At 42.5% G+C, this 21,987-nt stretch overlaps 1 protein-coding gene across 2 annotated transcripts in view; it reads right to left on the bottom strand.

The window, feature by feature from the left end:
* The window catches only part of LOC6627027 (uncharacterized), a 95,210-nt gene that overhangs the window by 26,518 nt on the left and 46,705 nt on the right, over nt 1–21,987 (bottom strand). For both annotated transcript variants that reach the window (XR_011416946.1, XM_015173543.3), the window contains exon 4: nt 21,551–21,598. The gene's annotated coding sequence lies outside the window, so the exon portion shown is untranslated. The remainder of the gene's footprint in view (nt 1–21,550; nt 21,599–21,987) is intronic.

Here is a 21,987-nt window from a genome sequence, read left to right as displayed (position 1 = left end):
GTTTTCGGATCGGGCCAATTGCGACACCTTGGCATAATCAATTATTATGCCATGCCCCAGTGGGCTACTCAAGTGCTCAATCTTTATTGCATTTGTTGTGACGCTGACACATACCAATGCCACGCCCCAAAATAGATGCAATCAAGAGCGGTCTACACCGACTTGGGTATACCCTGAACCGAACGCTTAGCTGTGCCTTCCTATGCCCAAGGCTTTCCCTTTAAGTCTTCAGCTCTTATATTTCTCCAGATCTACACGTTGATGAATTCGTTACGACTCAGCGTTACTTCCTTCTGCCCGTGACAGACATCTAGACAAAACCATGTTACCCTCTTCAACCATGTTGAATGGGCTTAGGGTATAAAGGCCCCAATCGCAATTGCCAGTTGCATTGACAATGCTTTTAACTGATTGCCATACGGCTGATTGTCCGAACTTGTCAGCTGTCTGCATAGAATGTGTTTCTGATTACGATCTCTTGACAGCGCATTTTGTGAATACATTATTATTAGCTAGAATTATGTAGTTAGACAAAGTCTTTAGCACCGATGAGTCTACGACTGATGATGACCTCACTGACCTTGCCTACCCTCACTTGCCTTGGCATTGGCCCAGCCATCCCCAGTTGCCTTCTTACAAAGTACTTACAGCATTATTTGTAAAACTAATATAAAAAAAGCCGACTCTTGTTTGGGAGTTTGTTTTAATGGCTATTTGAAAATTATATAGCGCCAGGTTTGTAATAGTTACAACAACAGCTGCAACAACAACTTCACTGAGTGTGTCTGGTAATTAAGTGCCAAGTACTCGATTAGATGATTGTCTGCTGTTTGCCTGGAAGTACTCAGCGATCTTGGCAATCTTCGCATTCTAGCTTCTATCTATGTTCAGCATTTGAAACCTCGCTTGTTGAGGCACTCTCAAACATGTTTTCCCTAAGCAAAGGTATTTTTTTATTTACCTTTTTTTTCGTAGGCGCACACATTAGACATTAATCTAAGCTTAGAATGAGCGCGTTTTATTTATAGCAATGCGCCAATCATCTGTGGAAGCCAGTCAGCAATTATAAACATATATATATATATTTATATATATATATAGGTTCAGCTGTCTGTATCTAAGCTTTGCCTGCATGATTAACTGTTGTACAAAAAGCAAATAACCAATATTTTAAATAATATTTATACCCTTGCAGCCTTGGCATTATAGCTCAATCATTAAGTTTGTTTTACTACATTAAATATATAATCGATTTTTATTTTCGATGATCAAGTATATTATTATCTTATAAAGCCTACATAAAGTTCGTTGTTTTATATGCCCTTTCTTTATGTGTAGTTTTAGACTTCAACATTACTGCGTGTCTTTTAAAAAGGTTATAAATATTTTTTTAAGGAATATATTTCCAATTTTTGTTTGCCTTTCATTCATTTATCAATTTGTTTCCATAGTTCTATTTATTTATTTGGTTTATTGTTTATAGAACGTTCAATACTTTTTATACTAATTTGTTCCTACAATTTATTTATGTATGTTATTTAGTATTCAGTTATTATATGTATTTACTTCTTTTGTTCTATTCTAAAGAGCATCTGATATTCGTGCAAGTCATATAATAAAAAACCTTAATCCAAACATAGTGTATTTGAAACTTCGTTATGTTTGTTTTTTTTTTCGCTTCTCGATTACGTCTTTCGCGTTTCAATTCTCAGCGTTTGACCGATTTGTGGCTGCTTAAAAGTCAATTAATATGACCGACTATGGGCTTTTCTTTCCGGCTCTCCGGGCAAGGTCATTGCGCAATTATTGAAAATTATTCATCTTGAGCAAAATACTCATTTGTGTGTGTTTGTGTCTGTGTGTGTTGGTGTGTATGTGTGTGCGCAATAGCAAATTGATTTTGACTTTGGCCAAAAATGAAATGCACGTGTCAATTGGTCTTAGCCTAATGCCTGCTGTTTAACTGGGTCAGCGCTAGTTGGCATTTGGGCACGCCCACAATTACCAAGCATCATCAATTTCATATTTACCATTGTCGCATATGGCGCAGCGTTAAGAAGACAGGGGAGAGGGGGGGTTGGTCGATTCGACGTGTCGTTGCCGTTAGCCATAATTGACCATAATAACAAAAGTTAAGCGCAATGGCATTCGCTGTTGTTGTTGCCCCCTATCTATGAGGTTGCACAGTTTTCTCAGCACTGAAGATTGTGAGCTGTTGCTGTTGTTGTTATTGTTATTGCTGCTGTTGTTGGTGTGACATTAACCCACAGCGGCCTCACATCGCATACCTCGCACGAAAAGTGCCGCAAATAAAACGTACGAAAAATTTAATTCAATTTAATAAGCGAATATGTTGCGTGCCATGGCTGCAGTTGGGATAAGAGTTGGGTGCTACACACGGACACACTCTTAAATACTATCTCTCCCTCTTTCTCTTTCACACTATATATATATATATATATATATATATATCTTTCTCTCTTGCTCTCAATGCTCTGTGTAATGTGGCGCACTCGTGCATGCTTCAGAGCTTGGGCTCCACAGATGCCTTGACGCTGAGGACGATGCCGCTCCGCTTGCTTCCTCTGTGTGTAGTCATGCGTGCGCGTAAGTGTGTGGCAGTACTTGGACCAGCAACAACAACAACAACAACAACAACACCACCAACAACAACACAAACTTCAGCTCCAAGACTGGCTCTGGGGGCTCGAACTGTCGTCGGGCGTCGCTCGTCGCCCGTCCAAATGTGAAAATAATCGTAAAAGGCAATTAGCGCAAAATAGCTTTGACACTCATTCAAGTTAGCTGGCCATGTAGGTTACACTCTACCCCCATTCAAAGGCCCGCTCCCGCTGCGCCTATGTCCCCACAGAGGGTTAGGCAATTTTGCGTACACATTTGGCTTTGGCGTGTTTTGTTTTTTGTATGTTTGTTATTTACATTAGCCAAATTAATAAGATGTAGGTCAGTGGGAACGCTTGTAATTGCAAGAATGCTTGGCTGACTGTTGTAATGGAACTGAAGGTATCTGGAACTTGTATCTACACAGAACAAACCTAGCATTACTTAATGTGACATGTTTTTACTGTAGATTTAATCTAAAGAAAATTCTATTTCAAATCATAATTTGGTTAACTTTCTTTAGGCATTTGTTAGGAGCTTAAGAGAGAGTTGTAGACCTCAGCTGATAATGCTCTAAATTATCTTTATATATTATACTCTGATTTATTATAAATAGATATTAACTCTCTCGTAATTCTAACTGTATTTCTATATGTTAACTTTTGAACCTTCTGTACAAAATTCAAAGTTTTAGCCCGTCCTGTGTACGACCTTTAAGCTATTGTTTAAGCGCGACCCTTTTGTCGTGCCTGAAATCAGGCAAATCTCTTGCGAGCTTCACCCATCTCCTCTCCCTCACCCACAGTGAACTTTACTGCGGCAGTATCTGTTGCATTTTTAATAAAACTGCCACAGAATCAGTCGCAGTCGAGGTTCTGCTCGTATTACTTGAATTTTAATAAACGCCTGCCATTTGATTTTATGTACGTGTGTGTGTATATATATATATACTATATACATACATCTTTTGTGTGTCAGCAGCAGCGGGCTGAAAGTCATGCGGCCAACTTGAACCTGAGTCATGCACGGCAGCCTGACTGCCGGCTGCCGTGAGCCCAGTTAGGGGCGCCACCAGCCAAGAGTTGGGGCCACCTTCAACGGTGTCATGCCGCAGAATGGGGTCTGTTCCGCCAGTGTCTGTGCCGTATATGACCAACATATTCTGTCGCAGTGGCTGCCGCTGCGTCAGCTCTGCACACCTGGGCACACTCGATGGCAATGGAGCTGTGCGATATGGCGCTGAATTGTTCGATAGCTGGCGTTGTCGATTACTCAACCCCCGTGGCTATAGAATATGTGTGGAGGTACTCAAAAATGTATTGCAGCCGTACGCTGCGCCAATTTGTAGGCTATTGACAATAGCCAACCTCCCCTTCCCCACCAACCCATATAAACCCCCCTGACAACCCCGTCAGCAGCCGCCCAGATACTCCCAACTGCAGCCCACTCAACCCCACTCTGCCGAAAAAAAAAACACATCATATACAGCGCAACGAAACAAAGGCGAATTAAAGTTGATAGCGTCCGGCCCGCGTTTTCTTTTTGTGTATTAACATATATACCCGCAGCTGGTGTGTGTGTGTGGCATAGGGTATATGCGACTATTGTGAATTTATGTAACCGGCAGCTTGCGAGGGCCATGAATAGACTTTATTGGGTTGCATAAGGTTGATTGGTAATTAAAGAAAATATTTCATAAAAAGTTTGAATGGGTTATAAAACAAGAATTCCATAATAAATATGGAAAATAGATAAGACATATTCCGGTCTTAAAATGTTATTGGGAGAGATGGGAATACTTGGGTCAAACAATTGGGTATTTTTTATTGTAACCACCAAGAGCAGAATTGGAAAGTAATGAAAATTGAGGGGGAAAAAAAAGAATATTTTATATAATTAAGATCCCTTTCTGCATAGTTTAACTGTCACGTATGAGAACTTATGAAATTATTAACTCTTTATTACTATTTTATACATATTATATTTTTATTAAATATATTTTTACCTATGAAATGATATACACTGCCCCAATCATATATAAGTCAAATTAAGCTCCCCTCTTTATACCTTTTGAGTATATATGAGAGTATTTTTTAGTCGTTGCATCATATATATATAGACTCGTTTTTTTTTTTTTTTTTGAAACTTGTGCTATTGATTTTGATTTTTATTGAAATGTTTTGCTGTTGTTGTTCATGCTGCAGTTGTGTCTGGCTGTTTATATTGACATATTTATGGCTGCGGCCGTTGACTAGCCCCCCACCTAAGCCCCTTCCGCCCTATAGCCGAAAAAGTCGCATTTTGTATGCATTACATAAATCACAAGGCGCGCCGACGCCGCCGCCGCCGCCGCAACAACAGCAATTGACACACCTTTTTTTTTTGGCACATTTGAATATTTGAGTCAGGGACCTGAGCGTTGCGAACAATTAAATTTGAAGGACTTGTGTCCTGGCTGTGCATGAATTCCAATTGCCTGACAGCAGGCGGTAGCCGCAGGCCAGCATACAGCGCGCCGCATGTGGCATCTGCTGGCGGCACTTGACCATGGTTGAGAGCAGCTGTCGTCCTGCCACAAATTATCATCTTTATGGCGCCCAAGGCGCATCTTAGAAACTAGGCGCTGACATGCAATCAAAGCAAAAGCAAAACCAAAAGCAAACGCAAAAGGCAAAAGTCCGCAAGCCTCTGCTGCAACTAATTTATGTGGCTGCTAAAAGTTATTAGCCATGGGGCAGCAGGAGCAGGCTGCGCCTCGATTAATTACAAATTTCTTGTTTATAGCACTTGGCGGCAGCGTGGCCAGCAAATTGATATAAATCAATGGCAATGTCAGGCGGCATGTAAAAAAAAAAAAAAAAAAAAAAAATAAAGTAAAAACAAATAGAAATAGGAATAAAAATAATAGCTGGAAAAGTCGGCAAGTCGTAGATGGTCGAGTTGACAATTTTGCGCGTTGCAGGCAAAATATGTTTTGTGCGGCAGCAAATTTATGTGGCCCGCTATAAATTTGCAGCACATGCACAGGACACACACACATACACACACAGAGAGAGAGACACACACACCCACCTGGGCAGTCGGCTAGTTTATGGCCTAAAGCGGCAGCAAATAATGAAAATGTTTTCCATTTCGATTGGCAATTTCCGCAATTTCTTGTTGCTGCCGACTGACTGGCCGAGCAGCCCTGCCGGCGGCAGCCACAAATTATTGAAATCGACTGCTCAAATATGTCGCACAACAGCCCAGCCGTTGCAAGTTTTGTGTTGCACAGCGGGGCACAGTGGGGCGCGGTGGCTTTTTTGCTGTTTGGCTAAGCAAACGGCAAACAGCAAACAGCAAATTGTGCCAAATTGTTTGATTGTGGTCAGTGCGTTGGCCTAATGTAGCACACGTGTCTGAGCTCATTATGTTGCACACGTTGCAAGTTGACTTTTAGCTGCAAGTGAATTAAGGCATAAACATCAAACTGTAAATTTCATACAGCACAACAAACGCGGTGTGGCATCAATAAATGCTTAAGAGTCTCAAAACCTAAAAGTAAAACCGCAGCAGCAAGAAACGAAAAAAAAAAATAAAACGGCGTCTTTGTAGAAAATGGCCAAGAGGCTTGTGAAATTTCTTGACTCTCTGTTTGCCGTTTGCTGCTTGTTGTTGTTTGTCTGTTGTAAAATTGAACAATGCCACTCAAAAAGTTAAAGTTCTGTGGGTCAGTAGAATTTTCTCAGGCCAGCATCGGCTTGTACAACGGCCGAATGAACCGAACCAAAACTTGGCCAGCAACTTGGGGCAGCAACTACGCATGCGCAGCCAAACGAATGCCAACGCCGGCCTGGTAGCATCTCTGGCCATTTACCAGGCACCATGTACCATGTACCATGTGCATGTGGAGTACTAATGAAACCATAAAAATCAACCGCAGACGCAGACGCAAACGCAGACATAGCATCAGGCAGATGAGAACTGAAATCCGCTTGGGTTACATGCCAAGCTGAGGCATTTTTCGTATACCCTTACCGAGAGTATTATAGCTTTGACCCAGATTGTGTAACCCATTCATACTCGATCAGAGTACAGAGACGGGTGACTATAGTCATGTCAAACTGTCTGGATATTTATGGCATATAGCTGAGGTAAGAATAATCGGTTGATAGTTAAGGCATGTTATGAAACCAATTAAGCTGATAGATCTATATTAAGAATAGATTAATTTTTTTACAAACAACATTTTTTCAACAGCTTTTCAAGATAGCCAGATATGAACACGTCTAGAAGGATATTCCATAGTCGATCTGCCGCAGTTAGTTGAACCGCTTGTTTTCTTTTATTTGTGTTATTTGTTGTGTTATTAACGTGTTGCTCTTCTTTTTTTTCGGTCAGAATGCTGCTGCTTTGGGGTAATTTTCATGTTTTCTGAACAGGCCAGGGCAGGGCAGGGCCTTAATGTTGACCGCAAGACACTGACAGACACGACTGGCGGACGCACAAGTTGCATGCAAATAATTACCAAAAGGAAATCCAGCAACAAGTTTTCGAGTGCGTTGTATATGTCAGTCCAGTGACGGTCAGTCAGTTAGTCAGACGACCAGGTCGCAGCATAGTTGTCTACAACAATGGAAATGAAGCATGCGTTGTGTTCGTTTGACTTTAACATTTCCTGCGTATGCCACAGACACACGCACACACAGTGAAATCTGTTTAAGTAAGCCAACTGCGACTGCGCCTCCAACTTTGGCTACAGCCTCAGTTTTAGTTTCAGTTTCAGTTTCAATTCCCAACTTCATCTCCGGCTCCGTTGTTGTTGACATGTGTAATTATGCTTAATTACGCCATGAGAACCGAAACTTGACAGCGAAAAATGTGTGCGACCCACACACACACAATATATATATGTTTATATATCCCAGTGCCTCTTATAACATATATGCCTTAAGCCATACATAAAATGAGGCTAATATGCGTATTTATGGCTTTATAACTGAAATTTCACACAGCAGCAACAACATCAGCGACAACAACAGCAACAACTACTACAAAAACGTGTCATAATTTTCACTTTTTTTCGGGCTACTTTTGTCACAGTTCTCGCTTAACTTTTGCTTTCGGTTGTTGGCATAATTTTTGCTGTTGCTTGTTTTTTTTTTTTTTGTTTTTTGTTGTGCCACAACAAAATTGATTACTTTTTGTTTGCGGTCTGCTGCAGCAGAGATTTGCATGCCTCGCATACGTGTGCGTGTATCTGCCACACATTCGTGTATCTGCAGCTCAATCTGTGTGTGCCTGTGACGCGTGGGCGTGTCTGCCAGTCGTACCTTGCTTTACACACACATATATATATTTATTTTTTTTGGCTTGCTGCTCTTTTTTGTCGCCTGTGCAATTAACATTTTAAAGGAAATCGTTGGCAGCACATCACCAGAGACTTGGCTCCAGAATCAGTCCTGCTGCTCATCCTGTCGTCCTGAGCCACGCCCTGCCCCCTTCTAGCTTGCCCCTGCAGCGCGTTTGCCACATCAATGGATAATTTACAAGTCACGTGTGTGTATGAAATTGAAACAAAATGCGCATAAATTTTTGTTCGAGCCACAGACACAGCAACACATGAGTGTGTGTGTGGCGTGTGTATGTGTGACTGTGTGTATTTCTGACTAAGGGGCTTGTCTTGGCAGCAGCATTTAATATTAATGAGTTATAGCACATAGCCTATATGTTTGACGATGCGTCTGTTGTTGCTGTTGCCGTTGCCGTTGCTGTCGTGTCTTGTGGCCTGTCTAGGCAGTGCTCACTTCTCGGTCCTTGCCAAGTTGCCGTGTTGAGAGTTGCATTTAGTTGGGGGCTCTTAAAATGCGCGACGATGACTGCACTACATGTTCAAGTGGGCAACAACAACAACAGCACCAGCAGCAACTGTTGCTGTTGTTGCTGTTGCTGTTAGCCTCGCTTAGCTGACTGACTGACGCAGTGGGCGCGACAGGCGGGCGGCAGACAGACGAACGAACACGGACTGCCATTAAAGGATGTGCCTTGACTTGTGTTGTTGTTCTTGTTGCTGTTGTTGCTGTTTGTCTTGGCAATGCCCATGTGCGGCAAAGATGCTGCAGGGCCTCCTTCGCTACGTTCCGCAGTTCGTTTCGATTTCTATTTTGCTGCTTACTAATGCAGATACCTATACATACATATACATAAATATATATATATATAAATATAATCAACTATTCTGCAGCCACACCACAGCAACACACGCTGCGGCACCCTTACACCAGCCACACGCATTTTAACTAAGTCATTTCCGTGACATACTTTGGCCGTATAACTTTTACTTATCCAGCATTGATACCCATTTGCCACACCATGTTGCCCGACGGCGACGGATGACATTAACCCCGGCCCAGACCCAAGTCCAGATCGAACCAAGTCCAGGCCACAGCCATTAATAAAGCAATTGCCAATCGAGCGCAGAGCGAAATCGCAGCAGACAAATCTATAAACCAATTAGAACAGATCGCAGCTAGCCGCAGGGCAGCTAATGCCTGACATTAAAATGAAATACTTGCGTTCATAAATAATATATGTATGTGTTGCACAAGCCAACAAAAAAAAAAAAAAAAAAAAAGCCAAGCACACACTGCGAGGGCTGCTTAAGAAAGTTTGAAAAAATGTGTGGAGCAAAGTTCGATTTAATAACGAGCAATTTTTGAAGAAAGTTTTCTTTTCTATTAAAAAGTAATCTATATTAGTAGAATTAGTAAATTTGGTGCAATAAAAACTTTTGTAAGATTGTCTTAAAGTTCCATTTGTTTTTGTCTTTGCCTTAGCAGATGAATACCATTTTTAAAATGTTGAATAAATGTTTAAGAATAACAAAATCTTTCTTTGCAAATTTAAATAAATTTCTAAAATAATGTCAAACGCAGCATAAATATAAATATATGCATAATTTCTATTTGATTTGCAAAGTAGCCAAAGCGACTCTCGCTAGACACACATAAATATGTGCATATATATATATATGTGTGTATAGATAAAGATATAGATATATGTATAAAGGAAACCGCAAAATGAAACTGGAAATCTATGTAGTATTTCCCCCACTGACACGACGACAACTTGAGACTTGCAGACATGTCAGGCTATGCCAAAGTCGAAATGGAAACCGATGTAGTTGTTGTTGTTGCTGTTGTTGTTTTTGCTGCTGCAGGTTTGTCAGGCTGAACAGCTCCAAGTGCAACTGCGGCAACTGCAACTCCAACTTCGACTCTGACTCCAACTCCAACTGCCGGGCAGTTTGTCAGAGGCTGTCGTCGATAAGCAGCCGCAGCGATGTAATTGACACAATTTGAATTTATATCTGAAGCCGAATGCGACTGTTGCGACGGCGACAAATGCCGGCCAGGTGACTAAGCTCTCGAGCCCAAAATCCTGCCCGGCTTGTCCTTGGCTGTCGCGGCGCATTAATCATCCATCCATTCAACCATCCTCGCCGCCTCCCCCGCATCACCTCAACCAAATCGCGCTCACGTATGCAATGGGTGTGGCAGCGACTTTGGCTGTGGCATTGTTTTTGGTGCCAAATGCCGCATACATTTGCATGCCACACGCCACAAACTGTGTGCTGGCTGGCTGGCTGGCTGCCACGGCTGATTAGGCTACGTAATTTGTATATTAATTAGCAGCGTGGGAGAACAAACCTTTCGGCATGTACAACTAAATAAAACATAAATCGAAATTGCCAAGCAGACGAAGAGTCAGCCAGGCAGTCAGTCAGTCAGCCTGCCAGCCAGCCAGCCAGCCAGGTAGGCAGTCAGTTACCTTTCACTTGGCCAAGCTATACATTTCATGGATGAGATGCCAAACAATGCGGATGTAAATGAGCGCAGGGAGGAGTCGGCGAGGGGTGAGGTCGGTGAGGCGGCATGCGGCAATGTCGATGGCAAAGGGCACTGTGTCAGCGGTTTTTGTGGCTGCCACAGAGCGTCGCGTCTGTTGTGGCACCCACGAGCGGCCAAAGTTGCAAAAATCGAATCCAGCCTTAAGCATCGATATCATAGCTTGAAGCTGGAGCTGCGGCTAAGCAAGCGTGAAACATTAGTGCGGCCAGTTAATTTGTAACAATTGAATTGTAACGGCCAAAAAATATAAAAAAACGGCAGATGTTGTTGGCCAAAGCGCTGGCCTATGGCCAGAGTCATGTGTTGGTAGGTAAAAGGCACAAACACAGTCGCAGACGCAGAATAGAAAGGTGTTAAATTGGCAAAGCGAGCGCGCGTGGAGTGGGCGTGCAACTCAGCTAAAGGGGCGTGCCGCTCACAAAAAACATAAGAAAACAAAAATATTAAAAATAAAAACGCCACAAAAAGGTCATTAACTTTTATAGCCATAGTCGTGTTCTGCGCGCCCCGCGATCTTAAATCAAGGGCTGGGCTAGCCCTAGGGGCAGCAGCAGCAGCAGCTGTCTTTGATTGTTGTGCCTGATAGATTGCAGCAACTGTCCATCAAACTGTTTGGGGCAGTGAAAGTGTCAAATTACTGACAGCCAACTGTCACATGGCACCCAAAAAAAAAAAAAGATAAAAAGCAGTAACAATTGCCCCCGCCACAATGGGTAAAGTGTGGGCCTCAAGTGGTCGCGCGTTGGCGGCATTCACTTTCCCGCAGTTCGAGTGCGTAAATTCTATTTGAATTCTGAATAAATGTTATGATAGCTGAAAAAGTTTGAAGTGCACGCTTAGAGAGCTACTTCTAGCTAACAAAATATCTATGAGATATTGACAAAATAAATGTATGCAAACAAATTGATGGAAATTCCACTGGCAAGTGGGCGACAGAAGAAGTGGAGAGCAAAAGAAAGAGAAGTAATGGTTTTTTAAAGATTTGCATAACACAAATTAAACTATATGATGCGATATTGAGTGTTTCATAGCTATTGATATTTAATTAATTACCTAGCTTTAAAATCATATTTATTTTATTTTACACTATAAATATATGAAAATATATATTTATGGCACAATTCGTTATGTTCACGCCATAAAGTTATAAATATTTAATTTATTTAAATAAATGAATTTTAGCTTATTTCATTCAAACTAAAATAAAATTTTCAGATAAGGTATATGGGCATGATACAAGTAGCAGAGCGTACAAAAATAAAAGTTTATTCAAATTTGAATGAGTTTTTATATTTGTATCGAGCGAACGCATATCACGATAATACGATTCGTTTATATATATCACGTTTTTATGTATATTTTCAATTCCTTTATAATTGATATAAATTACTTTATAGCGTTTTTGAACATTATTTAAAGCCAATAGATTGCCAATTAGTTTCGCGTTGGCCATTAGGCAAATTGCCAAAAAATAACCCTAAACAAAACCGAGCCATAGGTGGCGCTTTATGGCCACGCCTCGCGCTGCATTAGCTCTTATTTATTTTTTGTGTTTTAATCTTTTTTCAATTTGGCTTATTTATGCGCACTTTGAAGCTTGTTATTTTTTAATCTCGCGCCCTTTTTTATGTTGCCCCACATTGCACATTGCCCCCCCGCAATGGCCAGAAGAGGCTGGAGGCGTGCCCTGTATGAATATTGCTGTTGTTTCTGGCGTTGTTATGTATTTTTAATGAATATCTGTTTTGCCACGCATTGCATGCATCTAACAGATACATTTTAATCAACGCTCGTTCGAAGTGTTGCGACCCAGTTTACAATTAAAATTTCATATGTTGTTTCCGCTTTTATTTTGCTGCTGTTGCTGCCAACTTTTATTTCCCTTGGGGCAGTTAATTAAAAAAAAATGTATTTAAAAGGCCGCACGCTAACTATTATTTAGCCAGGCCTCAAAATTGGGCTAAGAATTAGTCAAGTTAATTTAAATTGATTAATGACAAACACTAGATTATTTATTTGGGTCAGTGCCTGCCTGGCAACATTTGAACTTTGCTTTTGCTTCGGCTGTCAAATCTATTTTGGCCTCAAAAAATAAGCACAACCAAGTGACAAGTTTGCCAACGGCTGCCACAGCTGCCGCAGCCGCCACCACCGCCTGCTGCCAGCTTTTTAGCATATAAATCAAGGCATTGTAAATGCTGTTTGCTGCTGCCCTCCCTCAGGCAAAGCGAGGCTTATAATAAAGACATGCCAATCGAGCAACGCCCGCGCCTCATGTCAGCCAACGTGGATGCGATGCGATGTCTGGAAACCAATCAGCTCTCAAACTAAATCAGAAAAATGACGAACAAAAAAATCATAAAAGAAAAATGCCAGCAAAAATCTGAATTGCACACATGAGCAGGCAGCTCATGGCCCAGAGAGAGAGGCGTAGGATTTGGGCATATACACAAAAATATATATATTATATTGGATGAACTGCAACGACAGCCGACAGGCGACAGGCGAGGTTGAGGTTGAGGCTGTGCCAGCCTGCCTGCCTGCCAGCCTGATGCAGTGGGGCATCAACGTTGAGCCGAGACCTGGCTGTCGTTTATAAATAAAATTTGCATAAATTTAATAAACCCTGCTCGTTGTCAGTGCCCACAAAAGGCAGTTCTTCAGCCGGAGGCGGGCGGGGCACAATGGAGGGCTTCTCTATAAGCCAAGTGCGCACTTGTTAGCTGCCCCGTTGCAGCAGTTGCAGTTGCAGTTGCAATGGCCAGTCGCAGGCAGATTTGTGATTTACCGATTTACCGGTAAAGCGGTTTGTCACAAAACGCCGTTGTCTCACCCAAAGACCCATAAATAAACCGACTGCCACTGTCACAAATAATGATGACAATGCCGGCAATGCAGTTACCCAAATCGAATCCTATCGAATCGCGCATCGCATCCTAACCTATTCCTGGCCATTCAGCACGTTCTCATCATTTTGCGCACGCATAAATCGCAATGGCCAACAGCTTGTTAGCAACAATCGCTGACAATGGGCCCAGGCCGCATGGCCAAAAAGAAAACTTCATTGTTGCAACTGCAACTGCAACTGCAACTGCTGCTACAGCTGCCGCAAGTGCCGATATCAGGCATATGCAACATAGTTTTTTCTATTTATTTATGTATATATATTTTTTTTGAGTGCGAATGCGAGTGCGAGTGCAATGCTCTCTAAATCATGCTAATGTATAAATATTTGCGCTATGCTATCAACTTCCTGGTTAAGGCAAAGTGCGGCCACAAATTAATGTCAAAGTCAAATGAAAATGGCATTTGGCAAGCGGCCGTCCCGCCCCTCCCCCCCGGCCTTAGCCGCAGTCACCCAGCTTTGGAGTCACCAACAGTCAGTAAGTTGGAGCCAAAGTCGCGCCATAAATTTTGCGCTGCGAAAAAAAATGACAGAAATGCGTTTATTGACCAAATGCGCAGCAGCTCATCGATTACGAGGCCGAGACGAAGTTGGAGACGGCCAGGGGTTGAGCAGAGGGACATGGTAGGGGCGGGGGGGAGTACTAGGTGCTGCAACTGTGGCTGCCTTGACCATAGGCACAACATTTGCGCATGCGTCGCTGTTGCCGTTGCCTTTGGAATTGCCTTTTGGGAAAAGCCGTTGTGGCACACACCACTGCGCACACACACAAACACACACACGCAAGCGAGTACACACACACACATGTCGTATACGTAATAATGTTGCTTATGCCTGGCCATTTGTTGTGTCTGTTGTGGCAGTTGCATTGCGGCGCATAAATAAATGAAATGAAATATCAAATATATCGCTGGCAATTTATTTATAAACATTTCCCTTGCCATGCAAAATGTCGCCTCAAACTGCAGCAAGCAATTCGCTTTAGTATCAGCGCTGAGCTAGCTGACTGTTTTATGGCCAGATTCAGTTTTCGTTTAAATTAATGGAACAACGGATTTAACTAGAAATTTAGTCGGAATTTGAAGGTGTACATAGTAATCAAATAAAAGGCGAGTTAAATTAGGATCTATAAATGAGCTTCCTAATAATCTTCATTAAATATATGTTCATTTGATATTATTAAAATAACTTAACTTATTTTAAATATTGTGTTAATATATTGTAATTATTTCTTATAATTGTGTTTAATTCGAATGCATTGACATGAAACAGAACTCTATTTATTGAATGCCTTAGTTAAGTGCATATACCAAATTTTTGGCTATTTTCCGGCTAATTTGTCAACACTGTTAGCAGCTTATAGAAAAAGTATGTACGACAACAGCAAACCTGCCTGTCTGCTAGGCTGACTGTCTTCCCCCTATCCTTTAGCCAGGACCCCCCCCCCCTCCCACCCCTTCGGCTGCTTTCCACACCCCACCCCGCTGACTGTCTGACTAGCTGCCTGTCTAACTGGCTGCTCTTTAGCGAGTATTTTTTGGCTGCTCGAGCGCTAAATGTGTGTTACTTCCGAGCGTTGGCAAAAGTCGTGAGGCTGTTGCTGCTCCCCCACGCCAACACGCCCCACCCCTCTCTTGCCGCAGCACCTTGTCAACGCTGTGTGATGTGGCTAGCAACATGTGACAGGTAACAAGGCAGGCAGCCAGCCCGCTGCCGACTCTAATGCATGATTTATAGTAAAATATTTATTTTACTGTTAAGTATATGCCCCGCGGCCAGACACGAGTCGCAGTCGCATCTCTGAAACCGCCGAAACAACAGAAGGGGAGGGTATGGTAAGCAGCCACATGGGGCTGGGTGGGTGCCACATACGGACTGGGAACTGCGACTCAGACTGGGACAGGTTGCTGTTGCTAGTCCAACGGCTGCTGCTACTGCTGCTGCTGATGTGGCTGTGGCTGCTGTGGCTGCCGCTGCTGACTGTCATTGTTGCTTATTGTTGTTGAAGCCTTATCAGTGTGTATGCAAAAGGCTAACTGTTTTCTGTTTCTTTTTATATTATTTTTAGCCAAGCTTGTTAGCTGGCTTAGGTTGGCTTTTTGGCTAATGTCACTCATACGACACGTTGCGCGCAGCAGATAAAATTTTTATGTCAAATGCGGTTCGTATAAATCAAATGCTATCAGCTGATGACCCCGTTCAACGTAAATATATATAGATATATATGTTATATTCCCTAGCTGCAGCAGCGGCATCAGCCGTTTTATGGCTTTTCAATAAGCGTGTCAAGCATAAATCAACCGGCACAAACAGCTACACAACTTATCTCAATCTACTGTGGGTAGCTGAAATCTTTCACTCGCGCGCACAGAAAATTAAGCCAAGCGCTCTTCACAAAATTATGACAAGCTGCCAGCTATCGAGTGGCAAGCTTGTGGCAACAAAAAAAAACACAAGTAAGAGTAAGAAGCAGTGAGTGAACGACTGACAAACACCCTGCTAGGTTACTTCTATGCCTGCCTTATGCTTTTTGCCTTCTCCCATGACGATGTATGTGGAGACTAGTTCTTCGGCATTTATAGTCCGGTCTTTATGAAAAGTGAGCTTAAATATGGCACTCTAAAATAGTTCTAATCAATAATTTATATAGGAAAGAAGCTTCTTTTTCCGAAAAAAAAAATAGTATACCCTCTTTACCCATTTTCAATTGGTTACGAAGCATGAACAAAAAAATGAAGCAGAAAAGCAGGCAACAATTCTGATAAGCATCGCGCCATCGATTTTGCATGAGTGAGCGGCGAGAAGAGACCCTGGGACTCAGCACGTTTAAAAGCTTTTGCTTTTGCTTTTTGGCTTAAACAAAAGTGTCATAAATCTTGCAAGTCGACACAAAAGAACTTGACACAGTGAAATAAATACGCAGTACACCACGATAGGCGAACCCAAGCACACACACACACACACACACCCACACAAAAGGCAGCTCGAGCAAAAGGATACTAATGCACGTAATACGTTCCACTTGAATTGATAACAAAGGAGCCCCGGCATGTGGGCCAGGGCAAACCCTGCCCACAAGGGGCCACAACATGAACTGCAGCATCATTGTCAGCCCACGCTGTGGCTGTGGCCATGGCAACGGCAACTAAAACTGAGCCTGAGGCACAGCCAGAGCCTGGGCTTGAGCATGCATAGAGCAAGTGCGTCATGGCTTTGGCTTTGGCTTTGCAGTCTATTAGCCAGCGCCAAAGACGTTAAGCCAAGAGTCTTTTGTCAACTGCAGGGCAGCGTGAAGTTCCCTTTTGTGATAAATTTGTTTGGCTGCCGGCAACGACTTTCGATTTCCTGCAACAGCAGCAGCATCAGCAGCAGCAGCAGCAGCAACCACAAAAACAAGCGCTCAAGTTACCACTTTAACACAAATGCCAAAATTGTGGCGGCCTAAAATTAGTTTTGGCCAAGAGCGCACACACAAAAAAAAAAAACAAGGCGCGTCTGGCCAAATGAAAATGAAAAGAAGATTAATGACAAACGACAAATTGCGCTCAATGTCGCATTAATTGAGGCAATGAGCGCATGAATTTACGCAACAACAACAATAAACATAAAAAAAAAAAACAATGACAAGCCAAATGAATTCTATTAAACTCCGCGCTTAATATAACCCCACAGCCACACGAAATAAGCTGCGAAGGTCGATTACAAGATTTCTGATGTGATCGCTCAAAAGAATTGCAAACGACGATGAATTTGATAATATTAATGACCAAGAGAAGCATCAAAATTTTGCAAGAATTATTTTAAGAATATACATTTTTTGCGCTGAGCAATAATGTTGCATAATTCTATTGAATGCTGATGTTGAGATTTCATAATTAGAAATCAAAAACAAATAAAAAATCTGACTAAAAAAAATCCCCAAATTTAAAAAACGGATGATGCAAGCGCAAACCACAGCAATTGAATATGTAAACAAATTTCAAGACAAAACATATGGAAAAAATAAATTGAAGACAATATGCGTATGCAGACAAATGTGTTTTATATTCACATATAACTCGATATATAATTAGGAGCGTTTATCATGGAAGTTTTTTGTATACCCTGAACCCATTGAAAATGGATAAAAGTGTAGAAGGAAGCAAGTCCGACCCCATAATATATACATATATATGGGTGATCAGCATCAATAGCCGAATCGATCTAGCTATGTCCGTCTGTCTACCTTTCTGTCCGTCTGTGAATATATATTGATGCTAGATTTGAACCGGCGACCTCACGCTAGCTATCTCTTGTATGTAAAAATTCTATACATTATATATATATATATAGGTTATAACTGAAAACAGACAGATCTGCAAAAGTATAAGGAGAGGCAAAGAAGGGGAATTCCCGCAAAATAGTGCGGAAAACTTTTGTGTTGTGCGCTTTAAGCAAAATAATTAACCCATTGAATTCAATAATGAATTTAAGACCAGCAGCAACTAGAATTGTATGGGTTAAGGTCGCCTTTGTGGAGCGTCGACCGATTTCGATCTGCATAGATAATGGCGCGCCCCCAAATGCTGTTGTGGCTGTGGCGCGTGTTACGGTCAACGGCAACCGCTTGTCTGCTTTGGCATTTGGTTAATGGCAACACACACAATACACACACATACACACACACACACACAGCACTATTCGCACACTCGTTGCTGTCTATTAGCGCATTTATGAGCAAATTACGGGAGCGCCATGGCGAACGCGGCTTTTACTGCCACCCGCCGCCAGGTTGGCCGCAAAATATGAGCAAACCACCAGCTAATTGCACCACAACAACGTCGAGCTGCTACAGATTGGCAGCCCACGTTGCCAGCGGCATGGCGGCATACACTGCGGTTGGCTTTTTTTTTTTTTTGTAATATGCAACAAATCAACGCGCAAATTGTAACATAAAATATTTACATGGCCCCTTCCCCCGCTTAACCAAAATGCCCCCTTGCAACTAGACTGGCACCCGCCCAACCCTCGGGTGCATTTGGTTTATTGCATTTAATTTGCGCATTGTTTGTGCAGCTTTAGATAATTGCGAGCATCAATTGCAGGCGGCTGGCTGGCTGTGGGCGTGGCAGATAGGCAGGCAGGCAAATCGCCCACACACGGTGGCAATCAAATTGCCAGCAAACGCTGACATAGTGGGCGGTTAGGCAGTGGTGGGCGTGTCGGGTCAGTGCACACCACCACCAAAAAAGAAAAAAAAAAAAACGAAAAAATCAACGCCAAATGAAAAGCCACATTCGCTTGCTTTCATTAAGTTTTCAACGCTCGCCGGCAATGCGATGTGCTGTGTATAATCAACGTCCAGCTGTACGTCCGTCCATCTGTCTGTCCGTCCGTCCATCTGTCCAACTGGCTGTCCAACTGTTTGTTTGTTTGCATTTCACGCTTCAGCCTATGGCCCCGTGTGATTAATCTCCCACACGGCGAGTGCGACTCCAACGGAGCACAAATCAGACAGACACAGATAGACACACACACGCACACACACATACACTGGGAGAATATTTGGCGTGTGTAGAACAAATGATTTCCCACTGTTATTGATGATGTGTTGATTAGGTTCTGAAACACAACACAGCCAACAAATTGCGGCCATGTGAATTTCAAGTCGATTGAGTCCAGAGTTGAGGGCGCTGCGTTTCATTATGAATTTCACTTTGAACTCGTGCCGCGAACACACACACACACACACACACACACACACACACACACGGGACTTCCTGCTGGCTTTTAGTATGCTGCTGCACATGTCCAGCTACAAAAAATTGGGTCATGTTTGCTCAAAATACGTATTTTGTTGCAAATTGCAAGAATCATGCAAAACAGCGTGTGTCTAATGAATTGCCCAGTCAACTTTATGTGTGTGTGTGCGAGAGTGTGTGTGAGTGTGTGTGTATCTTTTGTTTCAAATTACACAGCAAACTAATGACTAGACAGCGCGCGCTGCACGTTCACATGTTGCAAATGCCGCAGTTACGCAAAATGCAACGTCCATTTATTAGAAGTTTTCTGCAGCTGCCGCCGCCTGTCAAACTCAATAGTTGTGAAGGGGTTTACCCCCCCAGCGATTCCCCTTTAATTGCTTGGCGGAGAACAAGTCATGAGTCTTTCGAGAGTTGGCAACAATATTTAAAATATTTATATTGTTAACTTGCATGAGAAATTGCTTTGAATATATCGATAGAAACACAAATCGTGCAAAACGGATTTTGGGGTAATTTGAATTGAAGGTAAATTATTTCTATTCCTAATCAAATGCTCTTTAGAGCAAATAATTATATGACAATAGTTGGTGTCAGAGCAAAACACACAGAAAATATATCTGACGCTTGCAATTCCCAGCTTGGACAGGGCTACAAGGCAAGGTCTGCGCAATTCAAGCGTATATCTATCGAACATATTATTTCCTTCTTTCAATTTTAAATTTAGAGTCAAATTAATTTGCGAAATGTTTCCCATAAATGTGTTTAGCATTTCCTATAATTTAACAAAATTAATCACATAATTTGCTTGAAATATAATCATGGCATGGCTCGTTGAATGATTGTCAACGCAGCACAAATTCATATAATAAATTATCATTGGGGCATCCAACGTTTATTAAATCAAAATTTCATGCCAGAATTCCTGCATAAATTATGATGTACGGACAATGGAATTGCACTGGCCACGCCCACACTTACTGGCCAGTCAGTCAGTCAGTCAGGCTAATGGTCTGACCAATTGTCGCAAATTAGTAAGACCAACCCACACACACACACGCAACGCACACATATGCTGAGAGCAACTGAGGCAGACGAGGCGTAGAGGCAGAGGTAAATGGCCAGGTACTTGGCAGCAACACCTAAGGCCAATCACATGCACAACAAACTAACGGTAAACATCAGTAGGGGGGGCTAGCACACGGGCAAATAGAGCTAGGGGGCGGAGATCAGGAGGGAAGGGAGGTGTGGCACAAAAAATACAGCTATAAAGTTTACTGCTACAATTGGCAAATTGAAAATTGTGCGCTGGCGGCGATGGCGGCGGCCCCAGCCAGACCACAGCCATGGCCCAAGCCTTGGCATAGCCCAGAGCCAAGTGCGCGCATGATGCGTTCAGACCTGCCAGATAAGCTGCTGCGGGGCAGCTGATGATGATGATGAGGACGACGGAGATGTTGCCGTTGCCGTTGCAGACGAAGATGCATTTGCGCAGACACAGCAGTCGCAACATAGACGTTTCAATTTCAAAAACCATTTGGCCCAGCTAGACATTTTAATGAAGCGCTGCCAGCTCAAGCTCGAGACGCATAACGGACCGGACCAGACCAGACCAGACCAGGCCAGGCCAAGCCGGGCTAGACGTTCACGCACAACAAGAACAACAGCAACAACAGCTGCAGCAGCAACTCGTCACAGTCATAGCTTGATAAGGTCGCAGTCAGTCAGTCAGCGGCGGCGGCGGCGGCATGCAAAACGAAAGACTTAAGCAACGAACTTGCTGGCTGCAGCAACAACAAACACAAGGTAAAGGTGTGCATTTCAATGCCAGTCTTAAGCACAGTTAGTTCTTAAGTGCGATATGCAGGCATATGTTGAGCTGATCATAGAAATAATATGCACATTTTAATTTAAGCACACGCACAATGCATGCGTCGGCTAAGTGTTTAACATTTGTTGTTCTATAAAGTTTCGGCCCGTTTTTCGGTTGTCACTTTCAACTTTCGCTTGGCTTTTGCTCTCGTTTCCACGCCCACAAATTCGTGAGTTCTGCTTCGCGTGCTACACAACTACTTGACCCTATTCAGGCTATGCCTCATATATTGTTATTAAATGAAATCCCCCCCACCACGCTTCATTCTCTCTCGCTCGCTGACTGCCTTGATTGGCCATTATAAAGCCGTGCTGCTGTTTAGGCGTTAATTTTGGGTTCTACGCGCCTTTTCGCCAAATTACATGTTTTCTGAGTGCACTTTCTCTGCTCCGAAGAAAAGTGAGTTGCGTCTTTTCGCTGCTGCTGTTGCTATTGTTGTTGTTAGTGTTGTTAATGTTGTTGTTGCCTTTGTGGGCGTACACCTAATTGCTATTTAATGCCAAAATCGATTGCGGCTTACCTTTTGCTTGGCGTCTGCTTGTTTGGCTATTGAACTCCAATCACATCACTGCAAATAAAGAGAGAGAAACGAAAATTAGTTTATGAAAACACTTGAAATAAGCAGCAGAAATAACGCTTGAAACTAGCGCCTTTAGCCAATAATTGACATTGTTTCCATATTTTGTGATGATTTTTTTGTATATAAAAATCGGTTTTTGCTTATGAAGTAAGTGAGACAACGGCTATGGATACCCTAAGCCCAGCTGCGAGCTTTTGTAAATATTCTAGCTTTCTCCAAGCACAAGCTCCAAGCTCCACCTTAAAGAAAGACTTTTCCTATTCTAACAAAAACAATGAAAGTTAACCAAAAATGGAATCTGTGTATATTATACGAGAGGCTGCAACCCAACCAAGTTGGTTGTATCTAGATCTTAAAATTTTCAAGTTTTTCACATT

Source organism: Drosophila virilis, chromosome 5 (assembly GCF_030788295.1).
Source record: "Drosophila virilis strain 15010-1051.87 chromosome 5, Dvir_AGI_RSII-ME, whole genome shotgun sequence".
Taxonomy (NCBI): Eukaryota; Metazoa; Arthropoda; class Insecta; order Diptera; family Drosophilidae; genus Drosophila; species Drosophila virilis.
The sequence above is the reverse complement of the archived record's forward strand: the minus strand, read 5'-3'. Positions and strand labels throughout refer to the sequence as shown.